Genomic DNA, 17,969 nt, shown 5'->3' with positions numbered 1-17,969 from the left:
CCCACAACCCAAATACTTAAGTCATGCCTCAAATCTTAAAGAGATGTTATTCTTTCCCCAAGGTCTCGACATATACAGAAATGTCTTTTGATGAATTCAATCGCACAGACTATAGAATAGAATAGAATAATCCTTTAATTGTCCCACGAGGGGAAATTTGGTTGTAACAGCAGCTATAAAGACACATATACAACAAACAGTACACAGGACACAGAACAGAAACATACTAGAGATGGACCGATCCGATATTACGTATCAGTATCAGTCTGATACTGACGTAAATTTTTGGATAGGATATCGGAGAGAAATAAAAAATGTAATCCGATCCATTAAATATCAAAAAGCACCTCACAAAACTTGCGACCTGGCGTAACTTGGCTCATAACCGTAGCACGTCGGAGCAGTGTGCTCACATAACCTCGCTACCAAACCAGCATTTCATCTCCGAGGAAGTGATCCCAGAGAGAAGTAAAGCAAGTGTGTAAGTTCATCTCTGAATGTTTGTAAAGCATTCCAGCGTTAAGCTTAACAACCGATATATGGAGCGACTGCCTCTCCTGCTGCTACTTCAATCGTGAAACTGCTTAATGATCAGCTGATCGGCTTTTCTGTCACGACTCCGTTTCTCTTTGTTTTTGGTCCACTTTGCACCAGAAAGAGGAAACCAGCGGCTGAACAACAGCAGCACGTTTAAGCTTGATAAGCTGTTGTTAGAATTTATTTAATATTACTTTCTACACCAGGAGCTTTTTCTACAGCTGACGGCTGTAACTGTGCAGGGGCGCATCTAGCAAAGTTTAGCCAGGGGGGCCGATAGGGCATTAACAGGGAAAAGGGGGCACAAAGACATACTTTTCTTTCTTATTCTCATTTAAAATGTCGAGCTTTTAATAAATAATTATCTGAATCTTACACCCAAAGTTTTAATCTGATGTAAGATGTATAGAAGTCCATTACTGTATATAGTAACTGTTAAGTCTAATATACCCTAGTAAGCTGTAGTACTTTTTCCATCTGTGCAGTGTTGAATAAATACTTTACGTTGTTATCCTGAAATGCACATTCACATTTTTGAGACATTTTTCTGGCATTGCTGATGTGAAACTAAAGTCAGAATTCTGAGATTAAAGTCAGAATTCTAACGCAAATATTTTGCCAGTGATATACTGATGATTAGCACATATTATCAGGATATAATGAGAAGTCTGTGAAGGTTCTGAGTCATCCAGGCCATTGTAGTCAAAGGAGCTTGCAAAGAAAAGCGTTTGGACTTCTGAAGAAGAAGCTTCTCGGATGAGAGGTGAAACTGCAGTCTGCAATACCTTTGAAGAAAGATGTTAAATCCATTTAATTATTCTTGAAAAATAATTTATTTCTGTGCATCTTTTTTTCACACTGCATCAAATTAAAGTTGATTACGTTGATTAAGCATCATGAGGTGTGGGGGGGTGGTTCTCTGTTTTTTTGGGGTTTTTTTGCTGGGAGTTGGAACCCTATTAGTTAGGTTGCTTAATATTTCTGCTAAGTACTCTTTAAAATACCAGAATAGGGAGGATGGAGCAGGTTTAAGTTTATTAGATTGATCAGTGTTGCTGAAGTATGAAATATTTTGGGTGCAGTGTGTTTTTTACATACAGGTATAACAGAATAGCTTTAGTGTTGTTGTTTATTTAAACTTGAGTATGAACTTGTAAAAAATGCAGCAATATATAAAAAAACAGTTTTATTGATTAAAAAATACACTATATCGGATTCATATCGGCAGATATCCAAAGTTATGATATCAGTATCGCACATAAAAAAAGTGGTATTGTGCCATCTCTAAAACATACACAATTTTTCTTACATATTTACATTAAGGACAATGGTTACTATATACAGAGAATACTGTACAGTTATTAAATTAAATAAAAATAACTACAGATAAGAGGCAAACCAGGTTGTAGTGCGAATCGGGTAATTACTGTAACTTATTGCAGTTACAGCACTGATGTAAACATCTGTGTTTGTTGGGAGCAGTTCTGATTGTACAGTCTGACAGCTGCAGGGAGGAAGGACCTGCGGAAACGCTCCTTCATGCATCGAGGATGCAGCAGTCTGTCACTGAAGCAGCTCTGCAGCAACATCTACATGCATGGGGTGGGAGACTCTGTCCATCAGAGATGTTATTTTGGCCAGAGTCCTTCTGTCTCCACCACCTGCACTGGGTCCAGGGTGCATCCCAGAACAGAGCTGGCCTTCCTGATGAGTTTATCCAACCTCTTCCTCTCAGCTGCCGATAAACTGCTGCTCCAACATACAACACTGTGAAAAATGACAGATGCCACCACAGAGTCATAGAAGGTCTTTAAAAGCGCTCCCTGGACTCCAAATGACCTCAGCCGCCTCAGCAGGTAGAGTCTGCTCTGACCCTTCCTGTAAAGAGCATCATAGTGATGCTGATTATGTTCTAGACTATGAAGGAAGTTCCTGTCATCTAGATGAAGATGGGCCTCTTTATCCAACTGCACAGAAGCCTCTGCCTTCTCTGCAATACCCTGATTTATCTCCACAAAAACTAGACAATTCTTCAGAAATTTTTAATAAAGATAATGGTGTCATAACTCCTAAGAAGAGCATCTCAGAAACTCCACAGAAACTTCTCATCCCACAGTGCAACAGATAGCAATGAACGTTCACCAAAGAATTGCAGTGTTGAACAGATTTTGGACTCAAATTGTTACCACCTTCAAAGTCTGGAAGTTGCCGTGTGTATGATAAGAGAAACTACTGTTTGTTTGGTCTCCATCCTACGTCAAAAATTGCACAACACCTGGAGGCTGTACTTAAAATGTAGAGGTTGCTCTTGCATTTAATTATCCCAAAAATTCAAGAGTGAGACATAATAGGTTGAACATCCTTAGAAGATGTGTCCACCAAAAGACAGATGAGAGCAGCACAGGGATAAACCTGCAGGCCCGACAACAGCAGGTGTATCACTCCGCTGGTTTCCTACTTACTGACAGTATTTACATTACAAATGTGCCTTTGTGACATTCATCAGCAATTTCCTAATGTTGTAAACCTGCTCAACATTTGGCAATAAAACCCTTTCTGATTCTGATTCATTAGTGCCCTCACTGACACACAAAACAAAACAACGACTACACAACAGAACAACTACACAAGACAACACAATACACTAAGTAAACACTCCACACTAAACATCACAAATCTCTACATCTAAGAACTCTCTCACTCGCTCGCTCAGTCTCGCTGCCGTTACCGTCACTCCCAAAACTTTCCCTCTTCCTAAACAACCAAATCCCACGTGTTGACTTTTTTTTTTTTTTTTAAATTGGTCGACACGGTACATTTTTCCACCGATAGGAAACGTAGCTTTATTTCCTTTCTTTACTGTTTTCGCGCTGTCCTTAGAAAATGCTTAAAACACACACACACACACACAAACGTGATGACAGTATTTAGAAAAAAGCGTGGCTTATATATATTATCATAACTCTGGATTTACTGGCCTGACATTAAAATGTAAAAATTTTGAAGTCCGAACTTTCAATACAGGCTGAAATAGAGAATAGAGCGCGACTGCAGCTCTATGTCAGCTTAGATCAGTCGTGTGATTTGGAGGTGCAGCGTGTCCGTGGACCACAGAGGGTTAATAACACTCACCTTTCTTCCATTTCCAGAGTGTAACATCCAACCACCTGTGTAAGAAGCGAAATTCCCATGGTGTTGTTCAAAATGTGCTCTGGCACAAGCATAAGCATGGCATGATACTGAAAACAAGAAAAAAGCTGGTCCTGCTATGGGCTGAACCATTTGTTAATGGTGGAGGGGGGAACACTATGCAATATATTCAGTTTTAGCATTTATATTCAGTATTGACTGTAACTACGCTCAAACTGTTAATGCTATCTTATTTTAATAAACAACACTGTCATATGTAAAACTGGGGTGGCAAGAGATCATTTTAGGGTGGCACTTGCCACCCCATGCCACCCTTCTAGATCCGCCCCTGAGCTACAGGCCTGCCATAGACCAAGGAAATCCATGGGGGGGCATTGATTTCATATATTCTTATCACTGCCACGGACTCTATGCCAAGAAAACACTGTGGAAGCACATGAGAAGATGTCCAGCAAAGAAAGAAAGTGAAGGAGACTCCCAGAGAAGAAGTACCATTCTCCTAAAACCATCAATGATCTCTGCAATGGAGCTCCTTGTGGAAACTTGTCAATCTTGTGGTGAAAAAGATTTCTACTTGTATCAACAGCAGAATGGAGCTGAAAATAAATGTTTGTTTCAGTTTTATGAAGCTGTATTTTGGATCAGTAGCTGCTGTGTTTGTTGCATCATATTACTGTAATTGTTTATATGCTTTATATATTCTGAGGTAAGTTGATCTATAGTGTTACATCATATTCTATAAGGATGTTATGTGTTTGTAGACTTTCTGCCCAGTTTGACCCATTTAGCAGAAGTCAGCCTGTTTAAGGCTCTGATATCTATTCTGTGTGACTCACAGCAGTTATGATATAACATGAGGTGAAAATGAAAACTGAGGAGTGCATTGAACAATCAGTTCCTGGACCCCGTGCTTTCCTTTTAGTAAGTTGTGTAGATTCCTTGGTCTCACTTCCCTGGGATTATTTGGTGCAGTGCAGGGGTCGGCAACCTGCGGCTATGGAGCCGCATGTGGCTCTTGTCCTTATACTGCGGCTCTGGGTGGTTTGGAAAAATAAATTAGAAGTATTTAGTTGAAGTGTATTTTATTTGTGTTTAGTTCTAAATTGTTAGATTATTGTGATATTGAAATATAAAAATAAAATTATATTTTATTATTTTTCATCGCTCAAAATAAGCGTCACACTTGCGGAAGCTGGTGTACCCACCGAAACGCTGTGCATTTATCGAGACTTTCAACCCCAGGTAGGCCAATTATGGATCTTCGGATCCACATTATGTCAGCAGCTGTTCTCCACCATGAACTATGTTAAAAACAAACACCGCTCACGCCTCACAGATGACAGCTTACAGTCCTGCGTAAAGATGAAAGCCCTGATTTGCAGACGCTGTGCGCAGAGGTTCAGGAGCAGAAGTTCCATCGTAAACATATCACGGCAGACCCGACGATGTTTCCATGAACACGCTTTTCAGCATTTCTTTACTGACCACTTTTCACACACGGCTGCTGTACGCATACAGCCGGCTGTAGCTTTTCAGCTCACAGCCCGACAACACAACACAACAGAGAGCACAGACGTAAAGGCGGCGAGGCGTGATTGCGGGTGCCGCTCAGGTGCGTCTGACTCCCCTGCAGCGGCGCTGCAGACCACGCCCCGCCACACACATTAACCAGGTAAAATACATATTTAGGCAGAATTTTGCAAATATCTATTTTTTTTTCAGCAGCATAGAGCTTTTTTCCAATTAGTTTTTAAAAGTCATGTCAAGGCTCCCAAAGGCGATATAAGGGTGGCGGCTCACAGCAGTTTTTGTTTGCTACATGGATCAATTTAGTTCAGCTGGGTGTCTTTCCTTTTGTTATATTTCTTTAAGAGTTCAAAATGTGTTAATTACATAAATAACATGTAATTTTCTCTGTAGCACTTCATGGATTTCATAAGCAGCACACCTTAGTTGCTCTGTGGATTCTTTTAAAAAGCAGTTAAAAAATATTCCGTTCAAACAAGCCTTTTGTTGATCTACGTATTTTATATTTACATTATTTACATTTGATCTTTTAGATTATGTATAATGTCTATTGATTGTATTGTTTATTTTAATCTTTGTGTACAGCGCTTTGTAACTGCCTGTCTGTTAAAAGCGCTTAATAAATAAACTTTACTTACTTACGTTGTTCACAGAAAGCATAAAGGTAAAAAACAATATATACAGTGTTATCTTCATTTTAGATGTCAAAAAGTATTTGAGGCTCCCAGTGTTTTCTTTTGCGTGGAAACCGGGTCCAACTGGCTCTTCGGGTGTTAAAGGTTGCAGACCCCTGGTGTAGTGGCATACTTTTCATCGTATATTCTCATGAGAATGGGTGCAGCACTTGGATATTCTCAGTTAAATTGCACATTGGCGATGTTCACCTAGCTAGGATCACGCAATGGAACCAGTGAACTGTGCTGGCAGATTTCTTTTCTCATGTATTAATCACATATTTAATCATATCACATTAGTTATAGTAATATCACTTTCTCACTTTACTATAGTAAGAGCACTCCTGTAGCTAGTTTACATGCATGTGGAATGTTAACACAGTGAGGCCATTGTAATGGGAGACATTAAAACAGATAGTGCTTCTGCTTATCAGGGATGTAAACCTTTAGGTGACGGCCACAGAGATGGTCCTAGTGTTTCACTGGGATGCTCTCTCCACATTGCAATGTGTTTATTAAACCCACTTCAAATCAAGCTCACTGGGTGTGTTGCAGGTTATTGTTGAAAAGCACTCAGCTGTCTTTACCCTTTCTTATCATGCAATACAATGGTAAGTTTTCTGACCAATTGCTTGAGAATCACTTCACTACTTCAATTACTATTGTGTAAATTTTACAATAAAATGAAAAGTGTGACTGTTGAAGCTGTTAAACTGCAGCTGTCCTCCTGCTGCCTCGTTGTTCCAAAGCTCTTTGTTTCTCTTTTAGTTTCACTGTTTCTTTCTGTTTCTGCTGTCCACCTTTTCACATGGAAAATCATTTCACTGTTTCTCACTGAATGACTCCCCAAACTAGATTTGAAATTCTATCAAGTTTCTAATTGTTACGACCCGGCTCAAAAGCCGCAACATAAAAAAGGAGATGAATACCAGAGTGTTAGTAAGAAGAGGCTTTATCTTAAAATGGCATAGCAGGTTGGCTCAAATGGCTGGTACCACCGAGGCAAAGACAAGTGAGCTCTCTGGACGCTTGCCTCAGGGATGCTTTTATCCACACCTGACTAGGTGTGGTCAATTAGCACCAGCTGAACACACTGAGCAGATTAGAGGCTGCAGAGGGACGTAACATGATCATTACAAGTGATTCATGTTTCTATTTGATGTGTAAATGGAGATGATTTAGTTTGCTGGGATATGGACTGACATGTGTTGAATGGGAGGAGCAGTTTGTTGTTGTCTTCTTGTCTGTTTATGACAACAATAAACTAGTGCTGTCAAAATAAATGCGTTAACACAGATTAAGCCGTCATCACAATTAAGGCGAAACAAAAAAAATTAACGTTATTAACGCTGGAGTGCAGAATGACTCAAATTTCCTGAAATGTTTCTGTCAATGCATTTCGGGCAGTTTGTCCAAGTGGAGTTACACATGTTGCACATGCACAAATGGCAGTTGATCTGGTAGTGACGGGCAGCTGAACCAATAAACTTTGGGAAGATGATAAACGCACATTGGCCCTCTCGATGGGAAATTTGAGTATTGAAAAATATAACAAGAAGGAACAGTCGACCGACATAATGTATTATGCACATTTTGCAAGAAGATATTTTCTTTTCACTGAAGCATTTCCAGCTTAAAATATCACATTGACCAGACGTATACGTTAGCCGGGGATGCTGCTAGGACTTTGGCTAATGCACCACCGAGCTTGTGACAAGCCACTCACGGAGCATCAGGGACTCAGTAAGTCTACCTCGGACATATTGACCGACACAATTGATAAGAGGATTGCAACAAACTGCAGACCGATTAATATTGTTGAGAACACACACTTTATAAAGCTTTGGTTCCTCGTTTCAAGGACTTGAAGTGCCTCCCCAAGAGTGACAGAGAGAGAGAGTGGACAAATGTTTACAGAGTTTTTTGTTAACATAAATGTTCAAGATGTTCAATAAACATGTTAAGTGTCTACATTTGACCTTTTTTCAGAGTCTGTTTACTCATACAAAATGAACTGCGATTAATATAGATTAAAAATGAATGATATTTAATCGTGATTAACCAAAATTAATCCACAGTAACCCTGTGATGAATCTGATTAAACATTTTAATTGTTTGACAGCACTAATATATATTATATATTAGTGTATACTTACCTATTAGTATATAGGTTTTTTTTTAGTTTTTTTTTTTTAAAGTTGCATTTCACAGGAGAGAACCTGTGCTAAAAGATTTAAGAAAACTATTCAAATTCTCTTTGAATTTAAGCATACAGTCTTTGTTTATTCTCCATTTATTTCATTACATTGCATAAATGTCTGTTACAAGCTTAAATATAAAGTTGAAAAAGTGTAATTGCAGCCAGGCTATTCATCAAGTAATTGCGATTAATCGTGATTAATGACAGAAAATTGTGAGATTAATTAGTTATTTTTCCCTAATGTTTGGCTCCTGACCCAATCTCTGATCTGTAGATATTTACAAATATTATATTTGTGTAGACCATAGAATTGAGATAGTTGACTGAAGCTAGCAAACATATAGTCCTACTGTGGCTTTTAGAGTCACAGTACGTGCAACAGGAATAACTGCTAATGGTATTAACTTTAATTCCTGTTGCGCTATTGAGACCCACCTCACATCACTAACTTTTGCAAAAATCCACATCCACAGTACGTCAAACTGGGAAGCTAAACAATAGATTCTAAAATTTCTTGGGTTGGCCACTTGAGACTGGATTTAAAAAGTAGTTTTTTTAATATGATTTTTGTAATTTTATTATAAAAAAAAACCAAAGAAAGAGACTAAACAAATATGTATTTCTGATTTGGGGGTTGAATCGTGAATGATGTTGATGTGTGCTTAAAAATGTGAAATTAATTTTTGGTCTTCAAAAGAATGCTTTACAAAATTGTTTTTGTCAAGAAGTCAAGTGAACCTTTATTTGTCACATGCAAGTTGCCCTGCACTGAAATGGGACCACATGTGAGAGTATTGTTGCAGTTTTGTTTGTTAATTTTAATTTTCTCTAGTTGGAAGGTAGGGTATCTTTAGTGATAAAAATATAGGCCAGGCATAAATGTAAACAATGCTTCTGCCTGTGCCTTTTCATTCAGTATTTGTAACAAAGGCAGAATGTTTTATCACTCATAGATCTTTAACACTGTACTTACTATTGCCCTGAGGTAAAGGGTGTTGTGATTGGCCCATATTTAGGTTAAAGCAGTGTGTTTTACCCAACACTTGTGAGTCAGGTGTAGTGATGATTAAATGAAATCTGTTATGCAAGTTTAGCTTCAAAGTTTGAATAGTTTCTACAAAAGTAATTAACAAATGAGCTGGTGCTAATTATGTGTGGTACAACTAATGTTTGCTTTATGTTAGTTTGTACACCTAGTCACAAATACCAAGCTGTGGCAACATCATGTGAAATCCCTGAAAAGTCACAGAAAGACAGGGGCTGAGCGAAATGCTGAGGAAAAACATTACATCATGAGTTTAATGAAATGTGCAAAGCTGGCACAGGAACTAACAAAACTGGATGCTCTTGCGAGTAATGTACTTGGGTATTTAGTAAGTGCATATGTAACATATGTTACGCCACAGTCAAGGGGTAGAGGAACATAGCATAAGGGGTAAAAAGGAAGTGACCCCGCCCTGGTCCCCAAAATCATACACAGAAAAACCAATTTCTTAAGTGAAAGGTGGTTTAATGTCTACAATGAAAACTAAGCTCTGGAGTGAACAAAGGCCAAAATAACAAAACAAGCTAAGTCAGGAGAGGAGGTGCCATCTAAAACCCTATGTGAAACAAAAACCAAACAAAAGACAGATGCTACATTTAACTCCCTAACGGAAATAAAGAGGAGAAAACAGTACAAGAAAATAATAAGGCAGCTCACCCCTTCTGTTTCATTTTCTATTCACAATGTACTATTTACAAGTGAAAATGTATCTACACGCTATGTACAAAGCTCAGGGGGTCTTCTGTTGCTGCTGTCAGCTGCTGCCGCCACCTGATGAGGGGACCAATCAGCCGCCGCTAGCTCCCCAACCAGGAAGGACCTGTAGAGTCTTAAAGACACAGCACAACAAAAATACACAGCCGGTCCAGGGCCGTAACAACATAGTTAAATAAGGTTCAAGTTAAATTCTGCTAAATGGGACATTGGCACCACCTACTGTTGTAAATGTCACCCTGCAGTAACCACGAAGGGGCAAGGAATTCTGGGTAATCCTCAGAGTAATGGAGGATGTCCGTAGAGATAAGGAATGTGCAAATGTCATGAATAAAAAGTCATGTTGCTAGCTGTAAAGGTAATACAAGTTGACCCAGTTATTTTTGGTTAAACATTCTTTCCCGTGGGTTATTTCTCCCATCCTTATGTTGGGTTTAACCAGGGGTGGGCAACTCCAGGGCTCAAGGGCCGGTGTCCTGCAGGTTTTAGATGTGTCCTTGATCCAACACAGCTGATTTAAATGGCTGAATTACCTCCTCAACATCTCTTGAAGTTCTCCAGAGACCTGGTAATGAACTAATCATTTGATTCAGGTGTGCTGACCCAGGGTGAAATCTAAAACCTGCAGGACACCAGCCCTTGAGGCCTGGAGTTGCCCACCCCTTGGTTAAACTTTCGTGTATGTGAGACGTCTTTATCAGTAAAAATACCCGGGAGTATAGTTAGTGTTAACGGTTCAAATATTGAGGAGGAAGTACACAATAACACTAAGTCCAGACAGGGCCGGGCCAAACGATGATTTTAATGAAACACACGTGTGGGAGATGAATACTGTACGCAGACAGCATCGATCTCTGTCTAACAATACACAAGCAGTTGTTTTTATACCATCGGGGAAATTTATAACGCCCCCTCATGCGTTAAGCAGATACAATATATGTATACGTCAAATCAAAGCCACAATGACTTTTAACACAGGTTGAAAAAGCAACATCGCCTCGTCTCCATCCCAGGTGTCTTCCTGTCGCTGCCGGACGCTCGATTATCATCTGGAACATCAGGCACACATTCTGCAACAAACTGTTCTTTTGCAAACACAATTTTGCAGTTGCAAGCTTTTACAAAATATTATTTGAACCTTCACCGACCCCTGAGTCTAACTGCTGTGTAAGTGTGTGTATGTGTACGTGTGTGTGTGTGTGTGTGTGTGTGGCTCGACCTCACACGAACTTTGTCTTATGAGAAGAGAGGCCAATTCTCATGTGCATAATAACCTAACTGAAACTACATCTGTAATATGTTGAATAAATGTTTTAATCAAGAACCTACTAAAAGCTTAATCAAAGAATATAAAAGTATAAAAGCAAATAATGAATAACCTGGTTATTCAAATAGCATCATCCAAACAGCTCCTCAAAATGACAACCAAAATGCACACTTTACAGAGGAAACAAAGACATTTTAGAAGTATACTTCCTGACTTATTCTCAGTCATCTGTTACCAAGCAAACTCAAACCCAGCAGGTTGCTGAATACATTCAGGCCTCTGCTCAGGTACTATTTTTGCTGTAAGACTAACCTTCTAAGCTCCACGTCACTCACGCTCTGCTTAGTTTCGCTTCCTGGATGCAAAGCATGCTCTGCAAACCTACAGTTTCCTGTCAAGACTTTTAGGCCCAGACTATACTCGGAGTTGAGCCTTTCTTTTATAATGCAATTTAATCTGCATATAAACATTTAAAATTATAAAAAGCATTCAAAAGCATTTAAGATTATAGATTCAACTCAACAGTTTCATTTAAAGGCCTGAGAAGACATAACCCAGAGGCCACACATACAAAGTCTTGTATCCAAATTTATTTGATAGATGATAACATTTTTATGTTAAGTGTACTGGATATGCAACACTCTGGCCATACACTGTGTGAGGAGGATTAAGATTTAAAGCTCCTGCTTCATTTTCTCTTCTGAAAACTAGCATCCCATTTATCACTCTTACTCACAACTAAAATCCCAGCCAGGAAATACCCCTGACGTGAATTTTCAACATGACATTCAGATACACTTACAATTTGCAGCTTAGAAAAGAAAATTCAGATAATATTTGATCAATGTCACAAGTACTGTATAATTTAAGATGTAATGGCACTCACAAAGATGGTTTATTTATTGTTGAATATCTGTCTAATGATCTGCGGATCGATCCTGAAATATCGATTCCTCCAATACCAATCATTTATGTTCTAGAATCGATTCTCATATTAAAATCTCGATATTTTAGTACTTTAGGGTAAATTTGTAGTTTTTCATTAACAGGAACACAGTGGAAAGAAACTACATGTCTCGCAGCCGCTGGCGTGCGCACTCACAACAATGGCTGAGCGCAGTTGATGTCATGTGCAGACATATTTTACCTCCACAAGCAGCTGAGACGTGGTTTGCGATAAATGTGGCAAAAAAGTGAGGTGTTGTGGCCATACTTGCCAACCTTGAGACCTCAGAATTAGGGAGACATTCAAAATACATTTTACAGTGTTTATTTATCGGGTAAAATACGTTAAAACCCTTGTGTTGTCCATGGGTCATTTTTGTCCTCTAAAGAAATCTTTTGCTATCAAAAATGTGTTTGTTATTCATCAAATGGGCTGAAAATAACAGAAGTTATTCAGTACTATGCTATGCATGATTGTAATAAGTTTTAAGTAATTTGATTTATCTATAGGGTTTTTATTGGATTTTATAAAACCTGTGGTCCTTGTGGACAAAAATGACCCCTCAGTATAAAGTGGTGCATTAGGGTAAACACCATACTCCTTTCCAAAACATCTTTGATCTTTGATGTATGGGGACACATACACACACACACCAAGACACAGACACAATAAAATAAAACAAAAAAAAAAGGCGGGAAAAAGCTCTTTTGTCACAGGTTTTGGGGCGTTTCTTGTTTTACTCTGGGAGAGAGAAGCAGCAAAATGAAGAGGCAGAAGCTCTTTACTGCACAAGAGGCTTGTGAGCTAATTTTTAACCAAGCTGTTGAAAAGAACGACGAGGATGAGGATGATTCATCTTCAAACGAGGAGGAAAATAATGACGAAGATCGAGCATATGGACCACATGCTAGTTCTTTCTCTGAAGAATCCCCCACATCGCCAGCTGCAGAAACTGAAGAAGAGTATGAAGTGATGGAAAACGATGAATATGATGAGGAAGAATCTGAACCTGAAATGGAAGAAGTATCAGCTGTGGAAGACTACACTTCTGATGAACAGAAAGAATCAACCGATGAGGAAGAATCTGTGGAAGAGGACCCAGCTGAGACAGAGGAATATTTCCAGTCAAAGGACAAAAAACTGATCTGGTGTTCAGTTCCTCCCAGTGACAGACGACGCATGATGAAAGTAGAAGAGACAAAAGCCACTGTGGTCCAACCACATATGCAATTTCTTGTATTGATGACATAAAATCTACTTTTGCCCTGTTTCTGCCCAAGTCTATTGAAGAGGTGATACTGAACATGACAAACAAGGAGGGGCGTGGTGTGTATGGCAACAAGTGGAGGAAGATGGATCCAATCGACCTGCAGGCATATGTAGGTATGTTGATTCTCGCTGGTGTGTACCGCTCCAATAAGGAAGCTACAGCTAGTTTATGGCATGCTGAGTCTGGTAGGACAATTTTTCGTGCTACCATGACACTGAAGGTGTTTCAAAAAATCTCAAGAGTTATTTGTTTTGATGATAAAGACACAAGAGGAGACAAACTTGCTCCCATTCGGGATGTATGGAACAAGTGGGTGTCTCTTCTGCCAATGATGTATAATCCAGGCACTGATGTCACTGTGGATGAGCGTCTAGTGCCCTTCAGAGGTCGCTGTCCATTTAAACAGTACATTCCATGCAAACCAGGAAAGTATGGCATAAAAATATGGGCAGCATGTGATGCCAGGTCTAGCTATGCATGGAACATGCAAGTATACACTGGCAAACCTGCTGGTGCACAGTCAGAAAAAAATCAGGGCAAGCGAGTTGTTCTTGAGATGACAGAAGGTCTCCAGGGGAAAACAATAACCTGTGACAACTTCTTCACATCATATGACCTTGGCCTGCAACTACTGAGAAGAAAGCTGTACATAGTGGGAACAGTACGGAGGAATAAGCCCAAACTGCCCCCTGCATTGGTGTCAAAAATGAACAGGGCTCAGTTCTCATCAAAGTTTGCCTTCACCGAGACCCATGCTTTGGTGTCCTACCACCCCAGAAAACAGAAAAATGTTCTTCTGATGAGCACTCTGCATCGGGATGCTGTTTTGAGCACCAGGGATGACAAAAGGCCAAAAATCATCGAAGATTACAATCGCAACAAGGGGGGCGTCGATAACCTCGACAAGGTATTGCACATTTATTATTTATAATATTTGTCATATCATAGATGGAAAGGATAATGCACTGAATTTGGGTGTAGGAAAAGAAACTTACATATCTGAATAGTTTTTGGTTTGTTTCTTTTGTTTCAGGCTACGAGTGTGTACACATGCAAAAGAAAGACAGCCCTTTGGCCCCTCGTTGTTTTCTACAACATTCTCGACGTGTCTGTATTAGAGATGGACCGATCCGATATTACGTATCGGTATCGGTCCGATACTGACCTAAATTACTGGATCGGATATCGGAGAAAAATAAAAAATGTAATCCGATCCATTAAATATCACGAAAGCACCTCACAAAACTTGCAACACGCCGTAACTCACCTCAGAACGTTAGCACGTCGGAGCAGTATGCATCACATGATAGAGCGGCTGTGGCATGCAGGACCTGTCGGTGGTCTGGATAGCATGTGGAGCTTCGCTAGCAACCCGGCATTTCATCTCCGACAAAGTTATCCCCGAGAGAAGTAAAGCAAGTGTGTAAGTCCATCTCTGAATGTTTGTAAAGCATTCCTGCGTTAAGCTTAACGAGCGACTGCCTCTCGCTCTCTCTCTTGCTGCTACTTCAATCATGAAACTGCTTAACGATCAGCTGATCGTCTTTTCTGTCGCGAGTCCGTGTCTCTAGTTTGCTTTTGGCCCACTTTGCACCAGAAAGAGGAAACCAGCGGCTGAACAACAGCAGCACGTTTAAGCTTGATCAGCTGTTGTTAGAATTTATTTAATATTACTTTCTCTATGGGTGATACTTTATGCCTTATACAAAGTTGAACCAGATGGGGACATTTTTGACCCCTGAGGACCACAGGTGTGATTATGTGCTGCCATTAAAAAATTCAAATGATTTAAAACCAACACCCTCACTAAATTCTGATATATACTACTCTGTGATAAGTCAAGTACTGAAAACTATATAAATTCAAATTATTTTGATGTTTCATGTTATTTTTACTCAAAAACAGAGTATACTTTATATAAATGGGGTCTGGTGGCCTTAAATTGCAAAATTATGGGGAAATTTTGTCATAATGTGTTGGCCTTAAGTAAAACTAAGGTGTAACACTGAATTGATTGACAATTTATACTTTATACCTTAAAAAACAGTCAAATGAAGTGGGGACATTTTTGACCCCTGAGGAGACAAGTTGTATGGAAATCGGGAGGACATTATGAGGGTTAGATGTCACCGTTATTATTGGCCGGCCTGGAAACAGTGGGGGTGTCCAAATTCAGAGGCTGCTTCCACCTGAGGACCCGGCCTTCGCGGTCTAAAGAAAGCCGGGTAGTACGTCACGAGCTCCCTCGGTGGAGTGAAACTCTGCCGTCTGCTCCTTGCTATCTAAAATATAACCGGGCACTGGCGTAAACTCTCGACCGTCTCACACTTCTGTTTAATTAGTTTTCTGTTTGACGTTTATTCAGCTGTGTGAAAACCCCGGAGGAACCCACTCGATGGATTAATAAAGTTAAATTTAATTTAATCTAATCTAATAACTTTAATCTCAGCCAAACCGATTTACTCACAAACAAATAAAACACTGAAAAAGCCAAACAAGAACATTTTTAAGTTATCAAAGTGACTTATATATCATGTTTTACCCGAGTAGCAAAAGACCGCGGGGGTTATAAGAGTAATAAGAGTAATATTAAAACTAAGTAGCTGCTGCCATTGTTGGAAACTGGAATTGGCTGGGCTGCGCTATGAATTCTGCAATATGGTTTTTCAATTTTGTTGTCCTGGAAAATCGGGAGAAATTCGGGAGAATGGTGGCTCCGGGAGATTTTCGGGAGAGGCACTGAAATTCGGGATCGGATTCGGGAGGGTTGGCATGTATGGTTGTGGCAACATCACTAACCTTGTCAAACACCTCAGAGTGAATCATATCACAGAATATGAGGAGAGTATGTTGAGACGAACTGAAGAGGAGGACAGGGACAGGTGCTGCTAGGGCGAGACAGACGTCTCTCACGGAGTCCTTTAGTGCTGCAGGCAGGCAACCTGTTCAAATAGCACACAACTTCAGTTTTTTTATTTCTATATGATGAACTCTGCATTAGGTGATAAGAACAAGTAATCTGATGTCCTGTAATCATTATGATGCTATAATTTGAGATACAATTAATAAAATAAGTTTTTGTACAAAGTATCGGTATCGGATCAGATCGTCGATACCACCCTGAATATTACTTGGTATCGGATCGGAAATCAGTGATATCGCACTTCACTACTGTGCCGCTACGCTTATCAGATAATTTCTCCTTGGAGATGTGGACCAGGGAAACACTGGAAGATGTGCAGCAGGTAGCCGAACTATTGATAACAAGTCTTTGAATTTAAACAAGTGCATTGCTGTGCAGCTTAGGTTAGTTTTAATGTTCATTTTCATGTCCCTCTTAAAAAATGCCCTACATAAGCTAATTTTCTAAATTACATATTTTTTCAAATGTATATCCTCAAACCAGTGATTCCAGATTTGAATTTTATGCTGTAACCAGTATTACTTTTGCAGTTTAATATTTCCTTATTTGGTTTCATACATATCAGGGTACCCCATGACCTCATACGTAGTAGGGGTGCAACGATATTCGTATCGATATTGAACCGTTCGATACAGTGCTTTCGGTTCGGTACGCATATGTATCGAACAATACAACATTTGTAATTTATTTTATCAACTTTCCTTCTGACGATGCTGTCTGTGTTGAGCGCTCAGTGAATCTGCGTTCGACTACTCCGCCTAGGCTGCACTGTCGAGCGCAGATCCACTGAGCGCTCAACACAGACAGCATAGTCAGAAGGAAGAGCGCAGGGCAAGCTAGCAAGACAGAAGTTAAGCTCTCCTTGCAACATGGACCTCCCCCACCCTCATTCAGATCTGGCGTTTGGAATTATTTTGGTTTTCATGTGACGTATGACCCTGAAGGTAAGCGAGTCATGGACCAAAGTAAAACAGTATGTTGGATGTGCCATGCAATGCTCAATTACATGGGTGGGAACTAGTGTGTTAGCGCAGTTAGCTCGTTAACGTGTTGGCCGTCTAGCCCCATGCACGGGGCGATCGGCGGTAGCTCGTTAACGGAGATTTGCCGTGTTGTGGCGTTAAAGTCATTTCAACGAGATTAACCTGAAAACACTAGTGGGAACACAACGAATATGACTGCACATTTACGCCGACATCATCCTAGTGCAAAGACAAAAACAACAAGCATGCTACTAACTTTAGCCGAGTCATTTAGACAGCTGTTAGCACATGATTCTCCTTATGCTGCTGAGAATATAGCCCAGAAGAAGCGGATAGTATAGCTTTTATTTTGGAAAGAGACATTTCTCTGTAATAAACTCTCTTTTCCAAAGATGAGTGATTCCTCAATCAGATACAGGGCTTGCAATACCGCTAGCCCGACGTCCTGGGGCTAGCGATTTTTTTCAGTCGGGCTACCAAAATCTATCTCTTCCCTGCCCGTCGGGCTATTGTAGGAAGGAAAAATATATGTCAATGCTTTTGCATTCTTTCAGAAATGTAGCTGGGTAATTATGTCATTGGCATCGGTGAGCCACTGTCAATATGTGACATATTGAAATCGCGTTTGAATTTGCGCTTGTTTTTTGCTTTCACTTTGCAATCGTGCGAACTGTGTATAGAGAGCGACAGCACTGATTGGTGAGTGATGATAATTTGTGCACCAATTCCTCTG

At 39.8% G+C, this 17,969-nt stretch overlaps 1 long non-coding RNA gene across 1 annotated transcript; it reads left to right on the top strand.

Annotated features, from left to right (window-relative positions):
• The first annotated feature begins 891 nt into the window (after nucleotides 1-891).
• LOC120735136 lies at nucleotides 892-13,351 on the top strand. The gene is made up of 3 exons (XR_005696192.1): nucleotides 892-1,023; nucleotides 4,336-4,342; nucleotides 13,341-13,351. It is a non-coding gene; the product is annotated as an uncharacterized LOC120735136 (long non-coding RNA).
• Nucleotides 13,352-17,969: the final 4,618 nt, after the last annotated feature.

The sequence above is a fragment of the Simochromis diagramma genome, unplaced genomic scaffold (assembly GCF_900408965.1).
Source record: "Simochromis diagramma unplaced genomic scaffold, fSimDia1.1 OVJJ01000747.1, whole genome shotgun sequence".
NCBI classification, from domain to species: domain Eukaryota; kingdom Metazoa; phylum Chordata; class Actinopteri; order Cichliformes; family Cichlidae; genus Simochromis; species Simochromis diagramma.
The sequence above is the reverse complement of the archived record's forward strand: the minus strand, read 5'-3'. Positions and strand labels throughout refer to the sequence as shown.